This window comes from Leuciscus leuciscus (assembly GCF_965113295.1).
Source record: "Leuciscus leuciscus genome assembly, chromosome: 5".
Classification (NCBI taxonomy): domain Eukaryota; kingdom Metazoa; phylum Chordata; class Actinopteri; order Cypriniformes; family Leuciscidae; genus Leuciscus; species Leuciscus leuciscus.
In genome coordinates this window covers 17,835,270-17,850,686 of record NC_138729.1, presented here as the reverse complement: position 1 = coordinate 17,850,686, position 15,417 = coordinate 17,835,270, and the positions used below count along the sequence as shown (strand labels likewise).

The following is a 15,417-nucleotide window of genomic DNA, read 5'->3' as shown; positions in this document are numbered from 1 at the left end:
TGATGTCCACATGTCTGTTGTAATTACAGCACTGTTTGTACCATCCAGAGATTTTTTCACTTTTGAGCGGCACTCTTCATACAATGCTGGTATGTTCCCCACTGTTAAACTTTTCCTACTTGGAATCTTGTAGCGTGGATCGAGGGTATAAACAAAATCCCTAAAACCCTCATCCTCAACTATAGAGACAGGTTGCAAGTCCTTTGCGATCATTTTGGTAAGCTTCAGAGTAATATCCACAGCTCTTGGGGAATCACCTAGGTGAAATAATAAAATGTCTCTTATAATGTATGTCAGGGGTGCCCAATCCTGCTCCTGCCGATCGACTGTCCTGCACAGTTCATCTCCAACCCTAATCAAACACACCTAAAGCAACCAATTAACGTCTTCAGGATCACTTGAAAATTAAAGGCAGGTGTGTTTGATTGGGGTTGGAGATGAACTGTGCAGGACAGTCGATCGGCAGGAGCAGGATTTGGCACCACTGATGTATGTCAATAATGTAGCCTAAATATAGCAGGTCACATGAGCAAAAAATACTATATTTATAGATAACACGTTTCAATGGGCTGCATATATTATTTGAATGTCTGAATATGATCTATACTAGGCCTACATTTTGACAACAAAATGTGTGTGATTGCTCAACAACATTCATGTTTATTTTCTAGCTTATCAATAAATGCGGTAATGATGGACATGTTTGACTAGATGAAAGCAATCTGGAGTGCATGATAGTCTATATGCAAACATATGGACGAGCCAGTTGTTATCTTTGACAACAGCTCAATATAGGTGTTTGCCATGCTAGACAATAGACATTATATTAGCACACCGTTAGGCTATAGGCCTAAATCATTTTAAGTGTTGGTTTACGACCTTCCACATTTGCACAAGTGTAATCTAATGTTAGAGGGGGGCGCGCGGGATAAGTGAATATAGCCCAGGTCTAAATGTAAGAATTAAAGTTAGTCAGGTTGCTCTCAGCTTCGCAATGTCTTATTCTTGAGCAATCACACAAACTAATGCTGAAGACGCGATATGACATGACTAACATAATATTAGCCTACTCTTACAAGCTACCTGGGTATTCTCTGCCTCCCTGAAATGACTCTCCCAACGAACTCTGTGCCGGGGGTCTGGAAGTGGATGGATTTCACTCCTCATTTCTTCGTTTTTGTAGCTCAGCATTTTCCTTGTCATGTGTTTTTAAGTGTTTGTATAGGTTTGTAGTGTTGCCACAGTATCGAATGCTCTTTTTACACGTATCACAAGTTGCAGTACTATCATTTAGTGCCGTAAATAGCTTCACACAACGCTTCTCTTCCTCTCGGCCATCCTGATCTCTCATTCAATGTGCTATATCAGCCTCACACTGTGGCCTTCGCTGCTCCTCGGCGCATTGTGTCAGTGAGTCACGTGACGACACAACAACAAATCACAGCAGAGCAGCAGGAGGGGGAGGAGGAGCAAAGTGGGCCAGGATGTGAAAGCAGCGTTTGCTCAGGATTGTAGAGGTAGAAGACACGAGCAAAGTATAGTGAACGTAGAGGAGAGATATTTAAATTAAAATATCGATTCAATTACAATTGTATCGATCAGATACCAATACCAGTGTTGGCATCGATACTATCGATATTTAGATCGATCCGCCCACCCCTAACACAAAGGCGTTCCCGCAGCGTTTTGACGCAGCGTCTCGTTCCCTTGAAAGAGAACACTGCGTTCTTCTTAAAAAAATGGTCCGTGCACATTCAGTAAACAAGGCAGTCAGAATATATGGCATGTTTTATCACAAGCGAAATAGGAGTTATTGTAGTGATTGAATGTTGACAAGAAAGTATTGGTTTGCTTTCAATTGATGAAGAGGCATTTGGTTTTCTGTGCAAACGTGTTGTACAATTTTGAAATCTTTCTATCAATAAACAAACACAAGAAAGTTACACTTCCTCACCCCTACAGTTAACAATTACGATGTATTTTTGAAACATATGCTGGGCACAACAGTTGTTTTATTGTACATCATACTTGGCCATATCAAACGTAGTCAGAGCAGCATTTTTTTTTTTTTTTTTTTTTACCATAATGGGTAATTTTCTCCACTCTTCCCCTCCTACTTGTCCACCACAGATCTGACAGTGCTTTAGTGTTCTCAACCGCTAATTGCTACATATGGTTTTATAGAATGTGGAACAGTGGAGCATTCAGCTTTACATGAGAGCACAACATGGCCGTCAACTGATTGCCTTCATTTTTTTAGTGCGCAAAGATCCAAACAGCAGGCTGTGTTTACACTGAGACTGTTTATCATTGTCATTACTACATGAGTGCTCTGTTGTATGGTTAAGAGGCCATAGAAAACATGATTGTTTGATGTTATTAGATTGGAGAAGTGTGGGAATAGTTAAAGAAGTGTTTCTGTATGTCTGACACATTGTATGACAATTGTCTCCAGGGCATGATTCTGTATAATACCACACAACTGTAAGTACACCAGTGTAGAGTTTCTGTTGCATTATAGAGACTGTTAACGTGAAGGATCATGACGAAGTCAGGCATCTGTTCTCTGAGGTAATTTCTGTAGGGTTCATAATAGGTTCACTGAGCATTATGCAATTCTGTAGGCTGAGAGGGGCACAGTCCTATTACAGCTCTAGCACCGACTGTGTATTGAAAAGTACAGTATATGGCATATAATGTGATACTGTCACATACATATGCATAATGAATGGTATAGCTATTTATTATTATTTCATGATGTCATTTATAGATTAGTTTTATCTGTGCAGTCTTATTTCGAATTAGCCTACATTTATCCATCCATCCATCCATCCAAAAGTGAACATGTGCAGTTGTTGCTTTAAGGATGTATTTCTACCTGATTATACAGATAAAATCTAATTTTGTTATTTTAACCTAATTCAATCAGGTTTATGTAACAAACAATGGAATGCTGTTTTAACTTAAAGGTATAGTGGAGGATTTTCTTTTTCCGGGTGGATCATCAAGACTATTGGTCCTCCTAATTGTCAATCATTCTGGTGATATGTTTACGTAAGGCCGTCGTACGTGCTCGTCCCTAGGTAGTTTTCGCTTTCTGCGCATGCGCACTTTCAGGTGTATATGTGTGGTGAGCTACGGTTTCAGCCATTCATTGAAGCTCGCCGTTCTCACCGGGTTTTTTCAAAATGTCTGAGGGTCGCAAGAGAAAACGTGTCTACGAATTGTATGACAAGAAGAGAAAGGCCTCTGAAGAAAGAAACAAGACCAGAGTGTTTTTGGGAGAATATTTCACACACTGGCGTGCGCTAAAAGCACAGGTTGGGCTTACCACTGATGCCTCATTCGCGAAGTTTCTACTCGACAGGTAAAGTTTGGCATGCTATTTGGAGAAATCCATTTAAAATCACTGCTAGTAAAAGTTAATGTAGCTAGTATGATTAGCTATGAGTAGCTCTCTCGTGCACACGTTTAATAGGCTTTCCCTCTCGAGAGCAGATAGAGTGTTGCGCATGTGCATTTTTTCAAAAAGTGGAGAGGGCGGTTCTTTTCTAAAATTCGGGAAAATCCTCCACTATACCTTTAACTGAGTTACATTGACAAATTCCAATAAAGCTCAGGATGGACACATTCCACACATTTGCACTAGGACTGCACCACACCTATAGAGGGCAGTATAGTCGTGGCTCGTGTCAGCTACAGGACATCTGCTCTGAAGGACAAAGAAGAAGAAAAAGTTTGTGTTTGGTGTCCTTTGCTGCGTTCCAGTCCACTTTTAGACATGCACTTGCGAACTTCCCTAAGCACTTCCCCTCGGGGGAATCCCCACCGCCATTTTGAAGTGCGTTCCACTTCGTGAAGTGGAAGAGGGAAGTGTATGGACAGACCCTCGTTCCCTCAGTTTTTGACCGAGGGAGCGAGTCTACTTCATGTGTACACTTCAGGCACCTTTATGTCCCACAATGCAGTACGATTGTGACGTCACCACAAATCTCGTCTAATCACCACCACAACAAACAACTCTATGATATTTTTTTTTTTATTAAATTAAATAATAAATCAACTCCACAGCTGATTCCAAGTGATCAAGGGCTTAGGAAGTTCCAATTCAGCCAATTGCAGTTTCCGCCAGTAGTGGGCACTCGTGCAGCGTAAGCAATGACGTACATCCGAGTGAACGAGATGCATGGAGGGAAGTTAGCGAGTGAAGGGCATGACAATTTTTGAAAGTTGATCGGTGAATTTTGCGTCAATGAGAAATTGTGATTTGTGGTTATTATACACATTATGTTGCATCAAAGTGAAAATCACAATTGACATCATAAAACAAATATACACTCAAAAAAAGATTGTTCTGCCTCTTGCTCAGTTTAATAAAATACAATTTAATTAAATTGAAATAAAATATTTTTTTATTTAATTATTATTTTACAATTTTTTTTAATTTAAAATAAAAAAATACATTTTAATTAAATACATTTTATTTGAAATATATATATTTTAATTAATTAATTAATTAAATTGTTGTTGACATAACTAACTAGACTGTGTTTCCCTAAAGCATCGTAAGCCTAGATAGTAGAGCTATTGTCACCAATGGTCTTCAACTTGGCTCATGATTGTTTTGAGAAATGCAGCCCTGGGCAGTGGATCTGTACTTCCCAGCATGTTTTGTAAGGGACTGCATTTTGAGAGTAAAATTAAGGATTAAGTGTTATTTATGTGTTTTTCAGTAAAGGGAAATGTGTTAGTTAAGTTTATGTTCAGTTATGTAGGACATTTTCTACGCTCAGTACTGACACCTGTCTTTTCTTAGTAGTTCCTCTATATTCATTGTGTATAATGACAAAGCACACTGCTTGATTGATTTTTTTTTTTTAAATTAGGTTGTACCAACATAAATTAACTAAATTGTGTCAACCTAACTAAACTGAATTCACAAAATCAAATTGTGTGTACAAATGTAAAAATGAGGCTGTTGACACAGGAAGTAATTAACAGAGGAACTTATAGAATCCTCTTTAATGTCTGGTCTCTTTAATGTACACTTCTCTGAGAGAGAAAACCGCTCTGTGATGTTCAGAATGATATAGAATGGTATTTTAAAAGAGCTGAACACACGTCATGACAATATGGCTTCCGCTCGAAAAAGAAAACTGAATTATACTCTGTTTTGGGCTTCTCCAAAAGACAGCTTAGAAAACGGACTTGATGGCCAATTGTCAGTGCAAGAATACACTTAAAGTAAACAATGTTTCTTTAATCTATGTTCTCTAATCAGCCAAATTGAAGTTGTACGTATATCTGCTCTGATTGTTTTAAATTGCTTGTGGCTGTACAGATGAAAAAATGTGGAATGTAAAAATGTATATAATTCCTTATCTTAATCTTTATTATCTCTGTACCGTGTAATCATGTCTACTCGTTTATAACACATCCAGTTTTCAGTCCCTCTTTTCGATTGTCCTCTATCAAGACTGTTCAGATGTCCACTTTGGGTTAGTAACATGAGCTGTGAAAATAAACCTTGAGGCTTTCCGTGCCAGAAATGGGAGAGGGGATTGGGAGGTTGTAGGTGCTGGCTAATGGCTTGTGTCATTGTAATTCAGTGGATTGTGTGGCAGGGTAGAGTTAAGATCAAATGACAATGTCCTGTCAGCACTTTACAGCGACACTTTCAAAAGACACTTTTTTTTTTTTTTTTTTTTTTGCTTGAGGCAGAATTGTATGATCTCTAATATTACCTGATGTTAGTTTAGTACGAATCATTTGAGAAGGCTGGATTTGTTGAGAAATTCAAGAGAAGTCGCATTGACTTATCTCTCATTTTTAGCAAAAGTAAAAATTAGGATTATAGTGAGACACCACAATGGAAATTAATGAGGCGATTTTTTTGCAGGGTTTCAAAGCAGAAATATGAAATTTATAATTATAATTTTTTATAAAAAGCACTTACATTTAACTTGTGTATACGCTGATTTCACGCAGCCGTTATTTTGAAATCGAAAGCGAGGCTCCGGTGGGATGAAAACCGGAAGTGTCGCCTTTAATCACAGGAGAGTCGTGAATGTGATAGCGTATTGTTGTGTTTAATGATGTTGTGTCAATTCTAAAAATGTACAAACATTTCTTTCATACTTTAGACTATATACAGTGAAATTCATTTATAAATAATTTTTTTTTTTTATATATAATTCAGAATGTAAAAAAAGAAGCAGGAATGAACTATATACATATCCTATATTGGATATTAACATCCAATAGTGTAAATCGCGGCAGCAGCTTCAGGTTGGTAATCCAAGGCATTGTTTTTTATCTTTACTTCCGGGGTTCTTCCCACCGGAGCCTCACTTTCGATTTCAAAATGGCGGCTGCGTGAAATCAGCGTATTGAGCTGTAAAAAATGTCAAAATATGTAACAGAAATAATTACACAGAAAAGGTTAGTAAACTATTTTTATACTAAAATAGAAAATGCATATTGTTTGCTCCTTATGGCTATGAAACTGTGACTATTTTAACATTTACAAATTGGCCAATTTATTTTTTAAAGGAAAGAAAAATAATTCAAAATAAAAATGTATAATACATTATATATTTTTTATTTAAATTATTTTTGTGGTAATCAACGTGGCACAAATGCTGTCGACTGAGTGTAACTTGTAATGAGCCCAGAAAATTTCTGTTAGCTCAGAAATGACTTATGATCTGACAAATTTGTAACTGGTGCTGGTACATAGATTACAGCCATGCAATGTGTTTTTGCTGATGGTTTCGACGCCTGTGTACTGCTTCTCGTAGATCATATTAGAGTTATGATGACATCTGATTCTTCTCATCATGTTTCATTTTTCCAAGACATTTGAATCACACTTATCAGAACAGACACAAAAGTCATGTGATCAGAGTGCATGACGTTATATTTTGTGTTATTCTGAGCTGCTTTGACGTCTCAAGCCATACACAATGATGTTTATGCCCCCCATAAAGCAGAAAAGGGAATCAGAAATGTCACCCTAAGCAACACCAGACAGTGACAGTGAAGTGACACACTCGTATTATGACATCTGTCTCCCACATAAAGGATGATCACTATGTTACAAAGACTAATTTCTACAGACACACTTCCTCACATTCTAAGGATGTGTGAGTCGACCATGGTCACATGGAGCCAATTTTGACTCAGTCAGTTTCACTGAGCATTTTTGCACTTCCCAAATTTCAAAAAGTGTGAAAGATCTCCTGTATATTTGACTGTTGTGCTATGGTTAATGAAAGGATTGACCTCTATTCATATTATTTGTAAAGAATTAGATCAGTAATATTCCAGACAGTACATGTTCGGTGATCCTTAAAACAACATACTGTATATTTCATTTGAGAAGTAAAACTGTGTAAGGTATTTATATATACAGTATACAATATATGAAGAGTTCAGATGCAAAAGCCTCTAAATGCTATCTGAAATTTTCTTCTAGAATGATCATTTTTATCAAGCTTGTATATTTAAGTTCAATAATTTCACTTAAATGGCAATGCAAATGACCTATTAATTGTCATTTAAGTGAAATTACTTAACTTAAATATACAAGCTTGATAAAAATGATCATTCTAGAAGAAAATTTCAGATGGCATTTAGAGGCTTTTGCATCTGAACTCTTCATATATATATATATAAACTATATATATAATACAGAATTTTGCTTCTCAAATAAAATATGTTTTTTTAATTATCAAAGAACATGTTCCGAACACACACATATACACACGCACATTGCATAAAATTGATCTTTTAAATTAAGAATTACCTTTTATCAATGTATGTGGATTTTCATTTTGCAAGAGCCTTTAAGCTTGAATGAGAAACAAGAACTTAAAAAACAAACAAAAATTGGGTTTGCCAGAGGTGTGAAGAGCTGAAAGATGTGAATTATAATCACAGCATCTGTGACTCTGTTCATTTACAGGGAACAGTATTTGGGGACAAAGAGAGAAGAGAGAGTGAGAGAGATTTCTGCTCTCATTGTACAGTTTTGTTGGATAGAGAGCGGAATTTCTTCAAAACAACAACAACAACAAGTAAAACACCTAACTGGATTCAAAAGAAGAATTATTGTCTCTGTGTATTTACATTTCCATTTAGGAGGGTTATAAGCATAAATAAACCCCAAAGCCTAAGGGAGTAAAACATTTATCAGTGCTCCAACACAATTCCACCAAAAACTCACTCCTGCATCCTTGACCCTGTAGCATAAAGTGTGTGTATCATCCACAAGTCATCAAACCATGTCACTTTTTTTCTTTTTTTCTTGCTTTCCTTTTCTTTTTGGCTTGAGTAATCTGAACACTCTTGTTACATTTCACTCACAGCAGACTATGTAGTGAATTTAACTATGTATAATACAATAGATTTAAAGTTCAATATTACTGAAAAAATCAGGGAGACAAAAGAGACATTTCAACAGCTCAGAAACGTCACAAATTTTAAAGGAAGCAAATTATTGAAAAACAATAGTATCTATCAAATGACTCAATTTATATAAAATGAAACGAATCGCAATTCACATACATTCAGGTTTAGTTAATATTGATCCAAACAAAAAAAAAAAAAAAAAATGTTTCCCTTCAACAGTTTCCAACAGTTGCTCCAAAAGCAACAGTTTCCCTTCTGTCAGTAAAAGAAAGAGAAAAATTGTTTCATAAACCAAAAATATACCCATCCCACATGAAATTTTCTTTTAATGTTTGAATTACAGTTGTTCTTCTCATTGTACTTGGGGTAACACCATCAGTTAAGTAGCAGACAGCACCAATAGCCAACTGTTAGGGTCCAAATGGCTCCAATTGACTCTAATGAGCATGTTGTTTGGTGGGGGCATGTGAGGGTGAGGGGTTATGCTAGACTCTTGGCCTGATAATGGTAGAGTTGACCTGGTGAGTTGACCTGACTCTGACCCACTCTCTAGTGAAGTTCGCTTGACTGTGGCCTCATCACAGCATTACAAAATGGCAGAATCTTAGTGTGAGGGGCCGCCTAGGGGAGACTGTGATGGCCAACATACAGTAAGCACAGTAAGCAGCTGTAAATCAACAGTGCGCTTGGGAGCGCTTCAAATTATGAATATGAGATGATGGTAAACGAGGAGAAATTCAAACGATGTTCCATAAATTTAAAATGAAGAAGAAAACAACAACAAAAAATACAACAACAAAAACATATTTGGACACTGTATTATTTTAATTTAATACTGTGAAGCTGCTTTGATACAATCTGTATTGTGAAAAGCGCTATACAAATATACTTGACTTGACACTTGTGGACCCTTAACCCTATAAAGCCTGTATTATGTTTGATTTGCAAAATTCAAAGGCCTCAAATGAAACGTTTCTGACAAAGTTTTGATTAATGGTTCTGTGCTCTGATTAATAGTTCATACTTCTCTTATCAAATAAAAGGCCTTTTATTTGATAAAAAAAAAACACCCCCCTTCAGGTGTTTACACACGTCTTTTGTTCAGTGAAATCTTTAATGATTTAGAGTGACAACTGAGATATATATATATACCAAATTGCAGATTTGTGCTCAGTTAGGTCCTCTGAATAAAACTGAGGTGTTTTTCCTCCTCGAGTGTGAGCTCTATATTCTCTTATGTTTTACTACATGAGCCATGAAAGCCAGAAGTATCAAATATGATACTCAAGTTTATAAACATTACTATTTTTAATGTTTTTGAATGAAATCTCTTACGCTCATCAAGCCTGCATTTGTTTGATCAAAATTACAACATAAAAACAGTAATATTATGAAATGAAGCTAGCGCAAGTTCTGCCAGGAAGACTCAATCGTTCGCGTCATTAATTACCTCCTCATCTATCCAATCATATCATTTACTGTAGCTTAAAAGGGCAGCGCTTACACATGTCTGAGTTCGCAGATGCTGTCGCTCCAGTACCTCCATCCTCCCCGCCTCCACCAAAGGGATGGTTTTCTATTTTAATATACTTTAAAACATTATTTATTTATTTGATGCAAAGCTGAATTTTCATCAGCCATTACTCAAGTGTTCAGTGTCACATCCTTCAGAAATCATGCTGATTTATTATCAGTGTTGGAAACAGTTGTGCTGCCTAATGTTTTTTAATAACCTGTGATTCTTTTTACTTATATATATATAAATGTATGTATGTATGTCGTTCAAAGGCTCAATAAACACTTCTATTTAAAAAACAAATATTTTTCTGACTATTATTTAATTTGTCAGGCTTTACAAGTTAAGAATAAGATGCACATACATTTCACTTTAATATATATATATATAAAATATCAAAATTGCTTTTGCAATTATATTTTAAACCAAGTGGTCCCATGTTTTTTAGTGGAATCAAAGTTGTCCTCAAGTTCACACAGGTGTTCATCACATTATGAACATGATCTACTAATGTTTGACAATTATTCACAATACATTTTATCTTATTTTTGAACATAGAATCGATTGTTTCATCCTTTTAAACCTAACCAGCTAATATTTTGTTTAATAATACTATACATAGAAATTCATGCATTTTTTAAATACTTTTTAGAGCCCACTGTTTGCCCGCTTGTGTTTATCACTTTTTTATGTTTATCATTTTTGTAGGCTCTTTACATTTAGTTAAGAGAGTTTAAGGTATATTCCGCCCACTGGTCGCATCTGAACTTTAAGTATTTAAGGACAGGTCATTCACGTTACAGACTTGGCACTCATATCATAGAACCAGGTGGTTTTCTAAGCACCCTCTCCATATGGTGCCCTTTTGTTTGCCTCTCTCCCTCTGTCTCTCTCCCTCCGACTGGCTCTCTCTGCCTTTTACGTCTTGAGAAAGTCCTAACTGTTGACAGCTCTTTGAGCAACAGCAGTCTGTTGTTGTGAATGTATATAGAGCGAGCGAGTGAGCGAGACACAGAGAGGGAGCGTGTGTGTGCTGGATGCTAATGAAAAGCAGATGTTGGGTCAGTGTCAGAGCCTGCGGTTGTGCGTGTGTATGTGTGTGTGTGTGTGTGTGTGTGTGTGTGTGTGTGTGTGTGTGTGTGTGTGTGTGTGTGTGTGTGTGTGTGTGTGTGTGTGTTCACGTGTTTACATGTTTGCCCCCCTACTGTCTCCTAACCGCTGAGTGCTCTTGGTGTTCCAGCACCTGATAGGACGGCAGTTATTGATAAATAATATGCAGGCTGCATGGTGCAACTAGCCCAGGGAGTTCATAGTGAGTTGACCATCTGGATACACTGGTGGAGATGCAAACAGGGAGAGAGTGTGCCAAGTATCTAGGGCGAAGGAGAAGTTATCCACACTTCACTTACTAATTATTCACAGCAGTAAATCCTTCGACTCATACTGAAGCTCATACAGCGGAACTGGGCCTCTCTGCTTTGAACAATGTATTTCAGTACTATATGTATTTTCATTTCATTTTGTGTTGTGCTCTGCTGGCAAATACTCACCGCTTGTAAATTTTGAATGTGCATTTTGCATAAAACATGAATCTTATAACATTGCACGAAGAAAGAAAAAAAGACCTGATAATAATCTGATGGAGAGATGGTTAACGATAACTTTAAAGCCCAAAGCTTAAGGAATACTTCCACCAAAAATGTAAAATTACATTTAAAATGTTATACATAATGTAATTATAATATTACATTTTATATATTTACCGTTCAAAAGTTGGGGGTTGTGATTTAAAAAAAAAGAAGAAATTAATAGTTTTATTCAGCAAGGATGCATGAAATTGATCAAATATGACAGTAAAGACATTTATAATGTTACGAATGCTGTTCTTTTGAACGTTCAGTTGTGTTAAAGAATCCTGAAATCCCTTTTTTTCCACAAAAGTAGTTTTTTACAAACTGTTTTCAACATTGATAATATTAATAAATGTTTTATTTATTTGTTAATTTATTTACATGACTAGAGTCAAATTCAGCTTTGCCAACAAAGGAATAAATCACATTTTAATATACATAGTTATTTTACACTTATTTTAAATTGCAATAATATTTCGCAATAATACTTTTTAAACATAAAAAAAAAAAAAGATCCTTTGAATAGTGTGTGTTTTACATATGTTATGTATATTTGCATTCCATGGAAAAACTAACAGCGTATGGGTTTGAAACCACATGAGAGTAAATACATGATTACAGAATGTTCCATTTTCCATGAGCAGGCGTGTCTATAATTCTTCCATACATTCACCAGTCCAAACATTTTTACATTTAGGTCATGACACTTTTTTTCCAGAACTCTCATGATGGATGCATTTAACAGACTTGAAATGACTGATTACTTGATGCTATGTTGGACCGTGTGTGTGTGTGTGTGTGTGTGTGTGTGTTTGTGTGTGTGTGTGTGTGTGTGTGTGTGTGTGTGTGTGTGTGTGTGTGTGTGTGTGTGTGTGTGTGTGTGTGTGTGTGTGTGTGTGTGTGTGTGTGTGTGTGTGTGTGTGTGTGTGTGTCTGTGTCTGTGTGTGTGTGTGTATGTGTGTCTGGGGGCAAACAGGTTTAATGGGCTGTGTATGAGGGGGTTGGGGGGTATTTCTCTTGAACTGGTGATGGTGGGAGGAAGTGTAGAGATTTATGACGAGGCTGATTGCCCCTCTCTTTCCTCCACAGTGGCTGACCAGCAGAGAGAGTGAGACGCACTAAATCACTCCTGCCACTGAGCCCCTGCACTTGGCGTTGATCCTTAAGGGATCAGTCAGTGAGACACATCTCAATTTGTCTCCCTGAGAAAGTCACACTGCACAAGGATTCTGGTTCCCTATCACTAACCCCTGGTAATACCACAGTTTGATGGAGTTGCTCCTGTTCTGAGGGTTGTGGTGTTCTCATTTCAGTTGTGTACCATCACTGTTAGTAAATCTCTATAGGAAAACAGTTCCTGAGAGTATAGATGGTATCTGACAGAGTAATTACAAAACCTGTAACAGCCAAGTGATAAAGAGGCTTGCAAACTATTTTATTGATATATATTTGTATGGCTGTAAATAAATAAATTCCGTAACAACAGTTCTGAATTAGGATATACACTGCAGTTCAAAAGTTTGGGATCGGTAAGACTTTTAATGTTTTTAGAATAAGTCTCTTCTGCTCACCAAGGCTACATTTATTTGATTAACACACACACACACACACACACACACACACACACACACACACACACACACACACTTTTGTAACATTATACACTACCGTTGAAAGACATTAATGAAATTAATACTTTTATTCAGCAACGATGCATTGATCATAAAATTTATATGTAATTTTGAATTGTATTGTAAATTGATAAAAAAGTGACAGTGAAGACATTTATAATGTTACTAAAGATTATATTTAAAATAAATGCTATTCTTTTGAGATTTCTATTAATTAAAGAATCCTGAAAAAATTTACACAACTGTTTTCAACATTGATAATAATCAGAAATGTTTCTTGAGCATCAAATCAGCATATTAGAATGATTTCTGAAGGAACACTGAAGACTGGAGTAATGATGCTGAAAATTCAGGATTACACCACATCAACATATCCAAATGTATCCATATCCAATATACAGTATATCTATATATTGTGATAATATTTCACAATATAACTGTTTATTTTGTATTTTTAATCAAATAAATGCAGCCTTGGTAAGCAGAAGAGACTTAAAAACTTTAAAAAACGTACAGATCCCAAACTTTTGAATGGCAGTGAGTATATATATAAATATATTATAATATATATCATCTTTCTTTTTTCCTGCACGATGTTGAAGTTTACAGGACAGTCCTCAGAGTTTTGTTCTTGAGCGATAGTGAGGAATGTGAACCTAAGACCTCGACTGTCTGTCATCCACACAAGAATAAGAAAACACTGTTCTTTCAACCTGACTCAGGTTGACATTTCCTATCAATATTTAAAGCATAACAATATATGGCATAAAGTAATATTTAAAATTCTTGCAGTAAAATAATGTTTACTTTAGGTGTAAAACTTTACGTGTAAAAGTTTGTTAAATTGTTAAAGTCAATTATTTAAATACGTATTCAATCTAAATGATACATTAAAATAAGAAAGGAAACTGAATTTGTTTGGACTGCATTCTAAAACTGAACTGATCCTTATATTTGATACTACATTTTATAGGTGAAATAGACATCAGTGAAAAAGGTAGATCATATTTTAAATGAATCACATTTGGATGACTGATACATTCTCTCTATAGAACTAAGGAATAATTGCAATCTTTCTTGGAAAGCATTTGGTCTCCTCAGAGAATGATACTATTTGAAAAGTGAGTATGCTCTCCCAATCTCACCAGCTGTTATTGTAACCTATGACTCTCTCCTCATCCGTTTTTACAGCTATGAGTTGCAGTATAGAACTCAGATGTTGAACTGTGCCATTTGCTTTGAAAGGCTATTTGACCTCTAAACTTACCATTTAATTAGATCTGAGGCAGCATTTTCTTTGCTCAGACAAGCATTATTGGAGAGGTGTCAAGTTTGCACTGAATTAGTACAGTATAATGCAGACCAATAGGACAGAAAATTCAAGAATGTAAATAGCCATTTAAACAAACATCTAATCAGATGACACAGCTAATTACATATGAATCCCAAACTAGCAAAACCCAAATGATGTGCAATATTTTGTTCTCAGTGTTAAGACTTGTGTGAAAGCTCACTTACATCTTCTCCACAAAGGAAAACTCATGACATTGACCTGCTTGAAGAGATTAAGATCCCAGTTACTCTGTTAAAAATACACTTACTGTTGAGTGAAAAGGCCCATGTTTCACAGACAGGGTTTAGATTAAGCCAGGATTAGGCCTTAGTTCAATTAGGGCATTTAAATAGCTTTTATTAACATGCATTAGGAAAAAAAATGCATTACTGGTGTGTATCTTGAGACAAAACAATGGCAATGACATATTTAAGATATGTCATTTGGTTAAAACAGCTCAAACATGCATTATAGTCTGGGACTATCTTAAGCCTTGTCTGTGAAACCAGAGGAAAGAGTTTAACAAAGATAATAAAATTATGTGGTTGCACACAGAAAGTCGTTTACATGTGGATGCATTTCGTTTTTATTGCAGAACTTGCTGTAATCTCTCTACTGCAATAAGATACTGTCTCTTATTTTTCAACCATTATTTATACTTTATTTCTCTTTATAGGCTTTTCATGTCAAGTTTTACCATGCCATGATATTTATATTAAAATTATAAAACTATTAGAATATATCTCCACCTCACATAATTAATTCCCTTTAGCATTGAGTAAAGCCATTTAAATACTCGTTTCATAATGCTGATGATGGTTTTGATCTTTAATGTGCCATGTACATTAATTAATGATGAATTCCCTGGAGGATACAACACCAGTGTGATGACAC

General features: G+C 35.9%; 1 long non-coding RNA gene across 1 annotated transcript in view; it reads right to left on the bottom strand.

Annotated features, from left to right (window-relative positions):
* LOC309498828 overlaps positions 1–15,417 on the bottom strand; it is a 96,494-nt gene that overhangs the window by 9,168 nt on the left and 71,909 nt on the right. The window lies entirely within an intron of this gene.